The 15,898-nt window shown below is 41.8% G+C and overlaps 1 protein-coding gene across 4 annotated transcripts in view; it reads right to left on the bottom strand.

Moving 5' to 3' along the window:
* NT5C3A (5'-nucleotidase, cytosolic IIIA) overlaps positions 1 to 15,898 on the bottom strand; it is a 124,936-nt gene that overhangs the window by 46,729 nt on the left and 62,309 nt on the right. The window contains exon 1 of one of the 4 annotated variants that reach the window (XM_068236584.1): positions 2,355 to 2,457. The exons of 2 other annotated variants lie outside the window; for them this stretch is intronic. The gene's annotated coding sequence lies outside the window, so the exon portion shown is untranslated. Of the gene's footprint in view, positions 1 to 2,174; positions 2,263 to 2,354; positions 2,458 to 15,898 lie in introns of those variants that run through there. One more of the 4 variants, XM_068236585.1, reaches the window with a different exon arrangement.

Here is a 15,898-nt window from a genome sequence, read left to right on the forward strand (position 1 = left end):
CGTGAGACAGTGTAATGCAATAATGTGTATAGCAGGGTAGAAAGGAGAAAGACACTACTCATACCCAAGGATATTGCTGATCTACGGTTTGCTAAAGATCATGTGGACAAAGCAGATGGATACTGAAAATGTTTTTTGTAGGTGGATAAAGATAAAATAACATAACATTTTGGAAATAAAAACCTTGCATTCCAGCAGAAAAACTTTGTCCCATCTACAAAAAAAACGGTGGTGGGACTGTTCTGGATTGGGTCCATTGGGCTGCATGTGTGCCTGGGTCAATGGCTTGTTATCACTGCTGATATAATTAATTCTGAACTATACCCGAAAATTCTAAAGGAAAATGTCACATCTGCCCATTAACTGAATCTCAAGATATAATGGGCCATTTAAAAAGACAATGGGGTGGATTCACTAAGAGAAATAGTGCGAGTAACCTCCTGTTACTCGCGCTATTTCATCAGCGTGCCTTAATTGTCAGTGTTAGCACACTATGCGCGCTATTGGCCGCATAGCACGTGTAATCAACCCCAGTGACAAGAGCATATGCTAGGGTGGGAGGAGTGGAGCAGGCATAACGTTACTGAAATAGCGCAAGTAACAGGAAGTTATATTTCTCTAAGTGTATCAACCACCATGATTCTAAACACATACGCCGTTCTACCAAAGCATGGTTAAATAAAGTGAAATTTCTGGAATGGTCAAACCCTGATCTTAATTTAACTGAAATGTTGTGGAAAGGCCTCACATAAGGAAACCCACCAATAGGCTAAAATTCCTCCAAAGTACAGGACAGTCACCACAAACATTTAGTTGCAGTGCACAAGGTAGTTACATAGTGTGTGAGTATATGTGAGTGAGTGAGTGAGTGAGTGAGTGAGTGTGTGTGGTTAGGGGGCAGTGCTGAGGCAAAAGGCAGTCCGTGGTCCTGAAGGCAAGACTGAGTTCAAGGAGGTGGTGTGAAGCAAGGGGTTAGTGCTATCTGGTAGGATATGTACTGGGGCTGTTTTGTGGAAGGGATACTACTATCAGCCAGTGAAACCTCTCTTGTTGCCCACTGTCAACAACCACTGTTTAGCTACACTCTTGCAGGCCACACTTTTTGTCCCACACCATTCTCTTACCACCCTCTCTATTTCTCACACTTTGTGTGCCTCCACTGACAAGCTCTCTATGCCATGCTTTTTCTCTCCTTCATCACCTTTCTCCACTCTCTCAGCCAATGCAGGAATTGATCACCACAAAAGTAAATGAGTCACATGGTTCTCCCTGACTTCTTCTACATGTAAGCAACCCTAGTAAAGACTGACAGTACTTCTTCATATTATTATAGTTCTATAAACATACCTGACATTTCCAGCTACTTTGAAAACGTATAAAGACATTGCATAGAAGCAAAACCAGGATAAATTGTGAACTTTGATTAAATCACCTGAAGTATTTCTTCCCATCAACAAATGTACACAGTTATTCAAGTGACCAACATGTCATGTTAGGTTTGTTTTACCATAACATGATTAGTACACAAATTATGCAATCTTACTCAGCAGCAGAACAATAAACAGTCATTATTACTCACGATGTGTAGATGATACACGTGAGCTGACATTTTAAGCTTATAGGTCTGGCTAATCACCCAACTGCTCTCTTTTTGTTTTCACCCTTGACTCCTCCACACAAAAATGCCTTCTAGTTTATAAAAAAAGCTTCAAGTCACTATATAGCTTTCTTTTTAAAGATTTAGCACTGCAGAGATAGGTGAAGGTTAAAGATTGAGATGCCTGCAAAATTTGATAAGGCAGGAGAAGTTACAGCTGCCAAACCATGACTTTACACTTTGCAATTTCCAAATTTGCCTAGCAACCAGTGTGCGTGTGTGTATATATCTATATATATAAACACGTATATCCAGACAGAAAATAAGGGATTAGTACATTACATTTCTATCAACAGCACCAATGAGCACACACAAAAAAACACCTTAAAAATGCACAAACAAAAAAACACCTTACAAAATGCACACTAAATCATATATTTGCCTGTAAATAAAGCAATTGATTATACAGTACCTTGAATATATGCTGTAGCAAACAGGTAAGCAAGATCAAAACACAAAACTGATGATTCCATATTACTTCCAAAAATACATTTGTAATAACTGTATATATACATACATAAACAGGTCATGAATAGCAACCACATGGCTCTTTAGGGACCAGTCCAGCTGTCTTACATTAATTTTAGAAATACAGCTAGTCTGTGAGTTTGCTTTTCACTATATCAAGCCAACCAGACTTGTTATTGCTCTGTGAGGATAAGCAGCTTGCTTGTTTACATGTGCAGAGTAACCTTACCACGGGCCTTGCTGTAGCAGCTGATCAGAGAAAAGAAAATTCTGCTTGTCTGCAAAGTGCTTATATAGTTGAAGGTGTAGATGAGGGCGTCTCCATAAATAGACCAACTAATCCAACCCAGCCGGCTGCTCTGACGTTCAGAGACATAACTGGGCCTAGTGCCATGACTGGAATCCTCACACAGAGGTCAAAGGGTGTAATTTCTAAAGTACCTGCAGTTCTGCCAGGAGAAACTGTGATGTTGCTGAGGCAGGAAACAGGGTTTCTATATAAGATAATACACCACATTGTGAGTTTCCATTTCTTCAACATTTAGCAGGCTTTCTGTTTAAAGTGGTGACAAATAACACTGTAAAAAAAAAAGAAAAAAAAACATCCTTTTGCGTTTCTGTACATCACTGCTTGTTTTCATTATATTTAGCAGAGGCTGAAACACAAAAGGCTGATTTTCCACTACTGACTTGCAATGTTCATGCCACGTCCAGGATGATAAAGTTAAAGGGAAACATTTCAGTGGCAAACAGGCTTTTTGCTTTTTTACAAACTGCAAAAGCTGCTATCAGCAGATTACAAAAAGGTTGGGACTTACTAGTAGCACTTTTCCTGCGCTTGTAGATCGCTGGCAAGGAATGTGCTACAATTAGCCTGCAGTATTTTAGGAGCAATTTAATGCAGGGGCAAAATCACATCCCTTTCAATCGTCCTGAAAATCACATTGTTTTTTTAGTAAATAATCCAATTGCTATCCGCGATGACTAGTGGGTCCTGGCCCAAAGGGTCTATTCACACTAGATCCATTGCTTATACTGTTTTTGTTTTTTTCCTTTAGCGGGAGGCAGTGGACACAAAGACATGCAGACTTCGCAGAGCAGCCCAGTGGCGTATCAATTTGGGATGCAGACTGCACTAGGACCCCTGGACCAGAAGGGCCCACCTTCGGCTACTGCATTAGCTCTTCATTGGTGCTATGCAAGTAACAATCACCTCCTTATGTGCTTTGAATAGTGATAAACATTATCAAACTGTTCACCTCCCCTGCTTAAACTTCACTGCAGCTGTCCTTGGCAGGAGCTCCACGTTAATGGTTATGTAAAAAGGAGAACTATTCTAGAACATAGTTCTTTTGCTGGAACATAAAACCAAACTTTCCTACAGGTGGCCACTAATGATCCAATTTCTAGCGAAAAATCATTCGAGCAATCAAATTCTGATCGGAAGTGAAATATTGTAATACATCGTTCACTACACCATCAACGAACCAATCCTTCCTTCCTATCTATCGCAACCAACAAGAAAATCCAAATTTTGGTTAGACGAAAATTCATTCGGACGACATTTTTTTCACTCGTTCATAATTGATTGTGTCCATCAATGGAGGTTATTTACAACCAATCCGATCAGAATTTCTGATCGCGCGAACGATTTTTCGCTAGAAATTGGACAGTTAGTGGCCACCTTAACCTTCCTGGCGGTAAGCCCGAGCTGAGCTCGGGCTATGCCGCGCAGGAAGATATCTCAGCCCCTGGTGGAGCGATTTGCTCCATTTAAAATGCTGTACGCGCAGCTAGCACTCTGCTAGCCGCGCGTACAGCTCAATCGCCGCCGCTCTGCGGCGATCGCCCGTACGCAGCGGCGCAAGAGGGCCCCCGCCAGAGCCCTGCGCTGCCCGGACCAATGAGTTCCGGGCAGCGCTATGGGCTGGATCGGAGGTGTCTGACGTCAGGACGTCGGCTGACGTCCATGACGTCATTCCGATCGTCGCCATGGCGACAGGAGAAGCCAAACAGGGGAGCGCGTTATATACGCGTTCCCCTGTTTGCTATTGATGCCGGCGACGATCGCACTAGAGGGACACATGCGCCCTCTAGTGGTGTTTCATGTAGCTACCACTCTGGTAGCTTTACATGAAACACAAAAAAAAAAAATAAAAAAAAAAGGATTTTTGCCAATTTGGCAAAAAAAAATAACCGCCAGGAGGGTTAAGGGTGTTTTCACAAACACACACAGTTTTCATCTGAGCTCAGTGAGCGAGTATGCAATTTTTTTATAGTGTATTTATAGCTTATTAATTTTGTAGGGCCACTCTAAGGGCCCTTTACCACTGGCTGCGCTCCGATTTAATAATCGGAGCACTCGTGTTGTGGCGCTCTCAAGGGCATCATGAATAACGTGTTACACTGTGGTGCGATTCGACTCACTGCGATTTTCGTTGGAAAAGAGCCCAGACCACTGAGCACAAGTGATGCACAATGAGACATCTTTCCAGCTCACATACAGCTAAATAATTGCACACAAAAAAAAAACCACAAACACACACACACACACAAAAAAAAAATCACATTTCCATAGGTACATCTACATTTAGGAAGTCCAAGGTATAGTGGGATCCAACACCAGCAGGGAGGAGGTTAGCACAAGAGTTATACAAAACAATATACAGTATATGCATGAAGACCAAACTTAGCCTACAGTTTAGTTTAAGGAAAACTCACCCAGGTATTATTTTACTGAACTTTGTCAGAGTGCCTCTTTTCACATAAATTACTTTCCTGAGGAAGAATATCCGGTTAACTGACCTAATCCACTCAGTGCACGCAGGAATTGTAGCCAGAATCCAGCACTTAGTGAGAAGTTTATGGGCAAGGTGTAGTACCTCAATGGTAAAAAAAAAATGTAATTACTTGCATTCAGTATGCATTAACCTCTGGACAGGCCCAAATCATGTGGCGAAAGGTACCCTGTTACAACGAGCACTTAGGGCAGCTAGGTGACCTACAGGTTTTAAATTTTGCCAGCCGAACTGGGGTGAGAAACATTCTATGGATTACATGTATGTACAGGAGTCGATGAGGTGCGTGTGTTGAAATTTTAAGCATTCTATCAAAGGTCTCATCCCATTCCTCAGTGTCTACGGAGCTGACCTTACCCTCCCAGGTCTGAGGAAGGTAGCCTGCACACTGGCCGGGGGCATAATAATCAAATAATCATACTATAAAGAACTGAAATTAACTGATTAGATGACGAGCCTGTGATAGTTTCAAAGATGTACTAGTCTGTCAAACCTGTAGGGAGGACCTCAAATTGACTGTATAGTGTTTGTGTCAGCTGTAAATGCTTACAGGCTGTAATATAAGGCCATATTATGTAGATTAATTTCTGTGGCCACTTGTGCAAATGGCTTAACCATAGTACCATGAAAGAGTTGCCCGAGATAATTAACCCCTTTATCTATCCACATGTGAGAGTCTATGTTTAAAAGAAAATGGTTATACTTTTTTTTTCTTTAGTAGAGGGTTTTAAGTTCCTTTTAGGCATACATGTAATTAAGGCACCGGGGGAATTTTGGTGCAGGTTAAAGCCAAAAAACGGCTCACCCTGCTCCTGTAAAAGTCCCAGCGGTATTCATTACTATTCCCCCTGCAGGCAGCCATTGGCACTGGGGTAAGACACTATTGCTGGCAGCCAAATTACACTGTTTTTATTTTAATTTGGGTTTCAGCTTTTGATGTCATCCAAATTACTGACAGATTGCCACTATAACTGTAACTCACATTACGGCCTATGGCAGCACCAGCTGCGCCCAAATTTTCTGCGCCGTTTTTGCCTGGCTTGCCTTTTAGTCCCTTACAAAATCCTAGTGGTTCTGACTCACCATGATCAAAAGAAAACCTGTGAGGAAAAAAGGAGAGGCAGATACCTCAGTAGAGGTATCCATCGTCTACCTTCGCCTTGCTGTTCCAGCGGCAGGACCCCTGAAGTTCTTTGCCATGCTCCCGTACGAGAAGGAATGCGGCGCACTGCACAGGTACAGGATGGCTCATGCCTGTGCAGTAGCACAAAGTTCGGCACCATGCTAGTGTGCAGGTGCAAGCCGTCTGCGCTGTGTGGCCAAACTCCATTGACAAGCCCTTCTCGACTGGCTTGTGGGGGTCTCAGCAGAGGAACTGTGAGGTCAACCAGGACTGGGGAAGATTCTGAATTATCCAGAAGCTTCCCTCTACTTAGCTAAGTACCCTTTTTTTACTACAGGTCTAGTTAGTAGAGTATTGTACCAGGTTAGCCATCAGTTAAGGCAGGAATATTTGAATCAAGATGATATCACTTGTTGACCAACTTTAAAAGATTAAGGCTCCCTGCACACTGCATGCGATTCCGATTCCGCTTTTTACTCGGTTTTTACATTTGATTCCGATTTTTAATGTTTACTGCATGCTGCGTTTTTTGATCCGTTTTTCTGCTGAATGTATTCAGGGAAAATCGGAATTGAAAATCGGAATCGGAAAACTGATTTGCATTGTGCAGGGAGCCTTAAAGAGTAAACTTTCAACCAATATGGCTTCTTCAGACTGTACATCCTTGTCTTCTGAATAAAATCAATTGAAGCACTAACAGGAAACACACTGATTGTTTTTGCTAATATAAATAAATGCCATTAAGTTGTACTCATTACAACTGGACATCAAAAGGGTGCATAGAGCATGTGTGCTAATCGCTAAAATGCTGTGACGTTATTTGTAACACATAGATAAGACAGTTTGTGTATTTCTCACATGCATACACGTGTGTGTGACCTGGCCTGGAAAGATAGCAAATCCTAAATTTACTCAGATAAGTTACGTAAATAGAACTAGTACAATACTCAAATAGTGTGCAAATCACAAACCAATCCATTCCAGACACTCTTCAGCTGCCAGCTTGTGTGTTGCTCAAACAACAGTCCATGCACAAAGAGTGGTGCTTCTTCTTTCCTCAGAACACTGGCTTTCCTCTCATAAGCTTTACTGTCACCACTGTGATAATTAAAAAGACTTTCCTACTAAATCCTTTGACCATTAGGGATCAGCCTCCGAATTTCGCGGAATTCTGATTCCTGAGTTTCCAATCGGAAATTGTCTTTCCACAGTGGAGATTGGAATTCTGAGGAATACCACATTACCGAGACAATCATAAGACTCGGAAATATTGGGCCAATAAGTGAATTCAGATGTTTACCAAGGCCAATTGGAAATGCGGATTACGCATAATAGCGCACATCTGCAAAATATATCGGATTCCACAAAAAAAAAAGTACATTAACTTTATTGATAAACATAGCAGAAGAAAAGGTGGAAATCGGAAAGACATTTCTCAAAACGCGGCATTTCCTTGGAAATTGGCATTTCAGACCATCCGTAATGACCATACCAAATGGTCATACGCGTGCATGTTAAATCTTGAGCCCATGTGGTGTCACTGGGTCTTCTCTTGTCTGCAGGCCATCAAATACTCTCCAGGCAAGCATATAAAAAACTCACAATAGTGTGATACTGTTTTCTAAAAAGTAACAATGCCTGTAATAGACATACAGTGGAGTATTTTTTTATAAGAGACTTTTTATTGAAAATTTTTAAGCAAACAAAGCACAAGCCCCAACATTGGAGCTAATAAAACACAAACACAAACAAACAAACAACACAGAACATTTATATCGCGCTTTTCTCCTGGCGGACTCAAAGCGCCAGAGCTGCAGCCACTAGGACGCGCTCTATAGGCAGTAGCAGCGTTAAGGAGACTTGCCCAAGGTCTCCTACTGAAATAGGTGCTGGCTTACTGAACAGGCAGAGCTGAGATTTGAACCCAGGTCTCCTGTGTCAGAGGCAGAGCCCTTAACCATTACACTATCCAGCCACCAAAAAGGAAACAACAAAAAAAACACAAAACCATATAAGGCTACAGTAGGTCTAAAACATCTTCAATACAGTGTATATCCATTTATATCACATTAAGGATCAAAATGTTCATATCATAGTTAAATATAGAGGAGATGAGGGGAAAAACAATGTCACTTATTACATAGTGTCCTGAACTGAAATAGTGATATCTAAATTAGGTATAACAGTGTCCAAAGAGTCCATCCACGTTGACCAGACTTTATTAAACTTGTTTGGTTGATTTCGGGTTTGATAGGTTAGCTTGTAGAGTGGAAGGGCTGAATTTACCAGCCTTTTCAAGTCCACAATTGTAGGGATGGTGTTCAGTTTCCATTTGATAAAAAGCGACTTTCTAGCATAAATCAGTAGAATATACACAATAGAAAAAGAAGAACCGAATGACGACAGACCCCCCGGAAGAATGGACGTACGGCGGGGACACGCACGCTTTGCACTATGGGAAGTTTCCCTTCCTTTAAATGCGGCGAGAGACGGCGAGACAGCGTGCGCATTGCCTCTGAAGACGCTCAGCATTTCCTTGGAAATTGGCATTTCAGACCATCCGTAATGACCATACCAAATGGTCATACGCGTGCATGTTAAATCTTGAGCCCATGTGGTGTCACTGGGTCTTCTCTTGTCTGCAGGCCATCAAATACTCTCCAGGCAAGCATATAAAAAACTCACAATAGTGTGATACTGTTTTCTAAAAAGTAACAATGCCTGTAATAGACATACAGTGGAGTATTTTTTTTATAAGAGACTTTTTATTGAAAATTTTTAAGCAAACAAAGCACAAGCCCCAACATTGGAGCTAATAAAAAGGAAACAACAACAAAAAAAACAAACCATATAAGGCTACAGTAGGTCTAAAACATCTTCAATACAGTGTATATCCATTTATATCACATTAAGGATCAAAATGTTCATATCATAGTTAAATATTGAGGAGATGAGGGGAAAAACAATGTCACTTATTACATAGTGTCCTGAACTGAAATAGTGATATCTAAATTAGGTATAACAGTGTCCAAAGAGTCCATCCACGTTGACCAGACTTTATTAAACTTGTTTGGTTGATTTCGGGTTTGATAGGTTAGCTTGTAGAGTGGAAGGGCTGAATTTACCAGCCTTTTCAAGTCCACAATTGTAGGGATGGTGTTCAGTTTCCATTTGATAATAAGCGACTTTCTAGCATAAATCAGTACAATATACACAATAGAAAAAAAAGAACCGAATGACGACAGACCCCCCGGAAGAATGGACGTACGGCGGGGACACGCACGCTTTGCACTATGGGAAGTTTCCCTTCCTTTAAATGCGGCGAGAGACGGCGAGACAGCGTGCGCATTGCCTCTGAAGACGCTCAGCATTTCCTTGGAAATTGGCATTTCAGACCATCCGTAATGACCATACCAAATGGTCATACGCGTGCATGTTAAATCTTGAGCCCATGTGGTGTCACTGGGTCTTCTCTTGTCTGCAGGCCATCAAATACTCTCCAGGCAAGCATATAAAAAACTCACAATAGTGTGATACTGTTTTCTAAAAAGTAACAATGCCTGTAATAGACATACAGTGGAGTATTTTTTTTATAAGAGACTTTTTATTGAACATTTTTAAGCAAACAAAGCACACGCCCCAACATTGGAGCTAATAAAAAGGAAACAACAACAAAAAAAAACAAACCATATAAGGCTACAGTAGGTCTAAAACATCTTCAATACAGTGTATATCCATTTATATCACATTAAGGATCAAAATGTTCATATCATAGTTAAATATAGAGGAGATGAGGGGAAAAACAATGTCACTTATTACATAGTGTCCTGAACTGAAATAGTGATATCTAAATTAGGTATAACAGTGTCCAAAGAGTCCATCCACGTTGACCAGACTTTATTAAACTTGTTTGGTTGATTTCGGGTTTGATAGGTTAGCTTGTAGAGTGGAAGGGCTGAATTTACCAGCCTTTTCAAGTCCACAATTGTAGGGATGGTGTTCAGTTTCCATTTGATAATAAGCGACTTTCTAGCATAAATCAGTACAATATAAACAATAGAAAAAGAAGAACCGAATGACGACAGACCCCCCGGAAGAATGGACGTACGGCGAGGACACGCACGCTTTGCACTATGGGAAGTTTCCCTTCCTTTAAATGCGGCGAGAGACGGCGAGACAGCGTGCGCATTGCCTCTGAAGACGCTCAGGAGAGCGAAACGGTCGTAAGGCGGCCCCCACCTCACCCCACAGCCATTTGAAGTATCGGGTAGGATCAATCTTATTTTAAACTGTTTTGCAATTTGCATGAAGCCTAAAGAATAAAGCTTTTTTATGCTGCTTAGCCTGCATGTGCCGACTATCCTTCTACCTATTGCTACATTAAATCAGTAGAATTCGGATGAGCATTATTTTCCATCGGCCACATACATGATCTGTTAACATGCCTAGCATACATGACTTAAAGGGATACTGTAAGGGGGGTCGGGGGAAAATGAGCTGAACTTACCCGGGGCTTCTAATGGTCCCCCGCAGGCATCCTGTGCCCACACAGCCGCTCACCGATGCTCCGGCCCCGCCTCCGGTTCACTTCTGGAATATCTGACTTTAAAGTCAGAAAACTACTGCGCCTGCGTTGCCGTGTCCTCGATCCCGCTGATGTCATCAAGAACACACAGCGCAGGCCCAGTATGGTCTGTGTCTGCGCAGTACACTCCTGGTGACATCAGCGGGAGCGAGGACACGGCAACGCAGGCGCAGTGGTTTTCTGACTTTAAAGTCAGAGATTCCAGAAGTGAACCGGAGGCGGGCCGGAGCATTGGGGAGTGGCTGCGCCAACACAGGATGTCTGCCGGGGACCATTAGAAGCCCCGGGTAAGTTCAGCTCATTTTCCCCCGACCCCCCTACAGTATCCCTTTAAATGAAAAAAACGGGGGTAATCCCAGAATATCTCTCAAAAAATGAGTTACTGATTTCCAATATTTATTAACCTGGGACAGAACCAAACACAATGAGAAAAAACAGCACGTTCCTGTCCGCAATTAAAACAGCACCCATCCTGTAGGGGGCTCTATTTCTGAAGGCGAAGGGGAGAAAGTTAGGCCTGGTGAAACCATTTCAGGTTTATTAGTTTATCGTAAACTGCAATAACCATTTTATGGTAGTGGTCCTTGAAGTCCACCCAATCATGTTCAGTATATTCAATTCCCCCACCTGTCCACCTCTCCCTTATTTGTGTAAATTTAGGTAATAAATGGGACGTCAATAAAAATTATAGTATCTAGATATTTGTTTGGTTCTATCCTTATGTAGAAGTAAACGTTCCAGTTCTGATGGTGTTAAATCTATGTTATGTAATCCAATTTGGGCCTGCACAGCATGTCGGAGTTGGAAATACCTGAATAGAGTGTGTCTAATACCTGAATAGAGTGTGTCTAGGAAGGCCGAACTCTGTACGAAATTGTAGAAAATCTTTAAAGTCCCCATTATGAAAAAGTTGGTGTAAATATTTGATATACATTAATAAACTATTTTTGTGTTGAAAAATCGACATCTTGTGTCTACATTAGGGAGGTAGGTCCACCCACTACCTCCCTGTTTTAAACCTTTTACCAATCTTTTATACTACTGGCGCCTCTGTAACTTTGTTTACAAATTGTGTCCACCCCTGGTGGAGAGGATTTGGCCCCTTTTTTCCGATCTACAGAGAGTGACTTCTTAATCCAGAGTGGAGACAGGTCTAATCTCCCCACTTGCCTACATAGTGATTACCTGAAAGGTAACCCGCATTTGTGAGTATAAATCTTACAACTTTCCCCTTCACCCTAATCTTCCAGTACATACTACACCATATCGGGCTCTTGGTGTGTCCCCCCCCCCCCCCTTATTCCTTGAGTACAAGATCATCCTCCAACCAACAAGGCCCCATCCTCCAAAGTGAGGATGATCTACTGTCTGGGAATTGTAATACACAAACTACTGGGGAATGATCAGATATACCGCGCGCCAGATATTTTACTGATTCAACCATGGGTAGTAATGCTTTCGAGCCAAGGCACAAGTTAATACGAGACATGGTTTTATAAGTGTCCGAGTAACTATTCTCTACAGTCCGGGAACTTCCATCTCCATATATCACAGAGGTCATATTGAGAGACCCATCTACAGTGGAGTATTTACAGAACATTTTATGGAGGAATACATTTTAGAAAACGGTATCACAATATTCTGAGTTTTTTATATGCCTGCCCGGTGAATATTTCATCATGTGCAGAAGAGAGAACCCCAGTGTGAACAGACGTGGTCAGGATTTAACACACATGCATATAATTATTTGGTATGGTCATAGGATTTGGTAAGTATTTTTAATTATCAGTGTGGTGAGGGTGAAGCTTATGAGAGGAAAGTCAGTTATGAGGAGAAAAGATGTGCTGCTTTTCTTGGGAACTAGGTAAACAGAACTGACAAAATATCTGTTTTAGGCTGAAAGATACATAAACCAAATAAATTCAGTGAAAATCATACAACCACAAAAATGATAATCCCTGTCCAATCCACGGTCTACGGTTTTTAACCACTGTATACATTTAGTTTCTCACATCGCTCCATCCTCCTGTGATTTGAAGTTACATTATTAGTACAATAATGTGAAGGTTGCTTGAACAGTGACTTTAGGAAGAAAAAAAAAGGATACATCCTAGAAAAATCAGTTTGATTGGGAATATTAAACCTGTGCGTATTTATTCACTGGTGCAGATTTTGTTGTCTCACATACACCAGTCTACGGCAAGAGTATTCCTGAATCTGATGCCATTGTTTTGCTGTTAGATAACACTGGACATGCTTAGAGGTCTTGAGGAGGCATATATGAAAAAAGACGCGTGGAAAAAAGGGCGCAGGGGATTGCCGCTAGTAGAATATTGTTAAAATTAGTGATATTCTACTACTAATTTCCGATCATTTACTATTTTACTATGACTTAACCTAACCCTACTCTCACAAAGAACCCTCCTTAACACAGAACACTCCCTCTACTGATGCCTAACACAGAAACATCCCTTTACCTATGCCTAAATCTTAACCACCCCTGGTGTCGCCTAACCCTAAGCCCCCCTTGGGGTGACTGCCCAAACCTCCCCTGTGGTGATTTGCAGCAAATAGAGTAAAGTTGGGCGCAGGGACATGCCCGATAAAATAGCGTGTGCAAACTTGGAGCGCCGCTATTCAAAGCAGCAATTTGCATAGCAGGAAGTCTCAGCACCTAGTATTTTATTGGGCACCTCCCTGTGCCCAACTTTACTCTCATTGCTGCAAATTGCGGCTTTTATCAGCTAACTCTAACCCCTCTCTGGTATCCTCTAACTCTTAACAATGTCCCGCTGGGACCCCATTGCCTAACCCAACCCTCCAAAGCAAAGCCGCAATTTTCTTTAACAATGAAGACAAAGGACAAATAAGTTTCACATGTGCTTAAAAGTCCAAAATGTCCATATAAACAATCTAGTAATAAAACAGAAGTAATGACGCAATTTTCGTTGTGGGAAGCCTCCCTAGCTGCGATTTTATCGGGTGCCTCTGGGTGCCCAAACTTCACTTCATTGCTGCAAATAGCAGCGGCTTCTGGCACTCAAATTTCCCTTCTTTGCAGCTAATTGTGTCTTTTATAATGGGCTCCTATTGTTCTGCCGAAGCTCTGGCGCCCTTTTTTCCTGTTTCACTTGTGGAGTCCACACCTCCATGGATCAAAGCTTTTTTGAAGGTATAAGGGGGACCTACACAAAATTGGGCATGTGGTTTTAATATTTTGACTTTAAGTGTATATTCAGTGTTAAATGGAAATTGTTTATAGAACAGATACATTAAACAGTTTTGACAACCTTTTTCAAGTGTAAATGTCAGTCCCTTCAAAAACATAATACGTGTAAGCAGACCGGCATCCATTAGAGGTTATCACCTTGGCTGTACATATCATTTCTATATTTAGGCACAACTTAAAACCTTTCACCAAGCATATTTGTTAAAGAAGTAAACAAGGGTAATCACGTTAACAGAAAGTTGTCAAATGTCTTTAGTCTCAGTGGCCCTTATTCAATTCACTTTTTCTCCTAGGAAATCATTTTTAATATTCTGTTTATGATGCAAAATGGATGTTTATAAACTTCCTATTTGTGCAGTAATTATTTCCAAATATGCCTTTTAATAAGGGTCCATTCTGCACACGCTAGGTTTAACCTCTCAATGTATTGTGGCAAGTGGTTTAAATAACTTTTCAGCACTCTGCAACTGAAGAAGTACAAAAAAGTAGGCTAAAAAGAGAATTTTCTTGCTTGCTGGTGAATTAAAAGGCATTTTAATCGATAAGTAGTGAAAACATCACCTAGGAGAAAAAGTGAATTGAATAAGGGCCAGTGTCCTATAACAAGAGAGGCATAAAAGAATATGTAACTAAGGGAGATTGTAGTTGAGTGTTCTGCTCAACTGGACCCACTGCTTCTGAGAACTTTGCAAAGAAAAGTGATGACAACTTGCTACATACAGAAGGCCTCAATTGCAGCCTCCAATCTCACCAATGGGATTGGCTTATTAAGGATTCACCACCACAGGTACTGTCCTTGTGAGGCACACAGCTCCCCTCCACTTCTATGGAGTTCAACAGAATGTTTGGCTGAGCCAAACGATGAACGTATGTAGCAACTCTGGATCCAAGTGCCTTGTGAACAGCTGACTTATGTAAGCAATTTAAAGAGACTGTAACACAATTTTCAGCCTTATCTCTATCCTATAAGTTCCTATACATGTTCTAATGTGGTCTGTCTTACTGCAGCCTTTCCTAGTTACACAGTGACTGTATTATCTCTGTTATATGATCTAATCTTTTTTCCTCTGACAGCTTTGTCGGGCTCAGGCACTCAGGCAGGGATGTGCTGCTCTACTTGTGATAGGATAGAAGCTATACACACCCTCTCCATGCCCCCTGCAGGCTCTGTGTGAGTCACAGACTGAGCTACTCTCAGCCTATCACAAGCTGGTTAGATGCCATGTCGTTTGTAAACACTGCCTAAAACTGGCAATTACAAGCCACGATTGCAGCAGGGAGTGGCAGAAACAGCACAGAGGGGCCCAGGAGAACATAATGAATAGAATGGTATGCTTTTTATTGTAAGAATTTTAGAGTGCAGATTCTCTTTAATGAAATTATATTCATTTGACTGTATTCTACACCTTGAGCTTATCCTAATTGAAGAGTGATCAATGTTTATGCCTGCAGCATGTTAGGAAACAGGGGGCTATGACAGCTGAATGTCAAAGTGCTGAGGGGTAAATGCATAATTTCTAAAAAAAAAGAATGTGCTATAAAAATGCAGATATTCTTATGAGCCATACAGAATTCATCTTGGAACTCACGCTTTAAAGAGAGCCCAAGGCAGCTCCTTAGGGGGCAGATGGGACACAGAGGCACGTTCTCTGCCTCATGACATGCCTCTGTGTCTAACACCTCTACTCTCTGCCCCCGCTATAGCCCCCCTGAAATTAGCAACAACATTTATCGCTATCTTGGAGGGTAAATAGAGGAGAGGGATTCCCTGTTCAAAACACCTGCTAGGGGCATTCTTGCAGGGTTCCAGAGCTGCCATTGGGCAGCTCTCTCTCCCTGGCTTTGCCCCCTGCCTCCCTGCACGCTGGGGGAGGGAGAGATCTCTCTCCTTCCAGCATCATGATCCAGAGGTGGGCCGGTGCGGTCCACAGGAGCAGCGGTTTTGGTGGCTACCTGATCCACTCAGCCCACGTTTTATGAGCCCACGTCGGGCTCTATTTAACAACTCAGGGGTTGCATGCAGTACTTAGCCCCCAGA

This window comes from Hyperolius riggenbachi, chromosome 5 (assembly GCF_040937935.1).
Source record: "Hyperolius riggenbachi isolate aHypRig1 chromosome 5, aHypRig1.pri, whole genome shotgun sequence".
NCBI lineage: Eukaryota > Metazoa > Chordata > Amphibia > Anura > Hyperoliidae > Hyperolius > Hyperolius riggenbachi.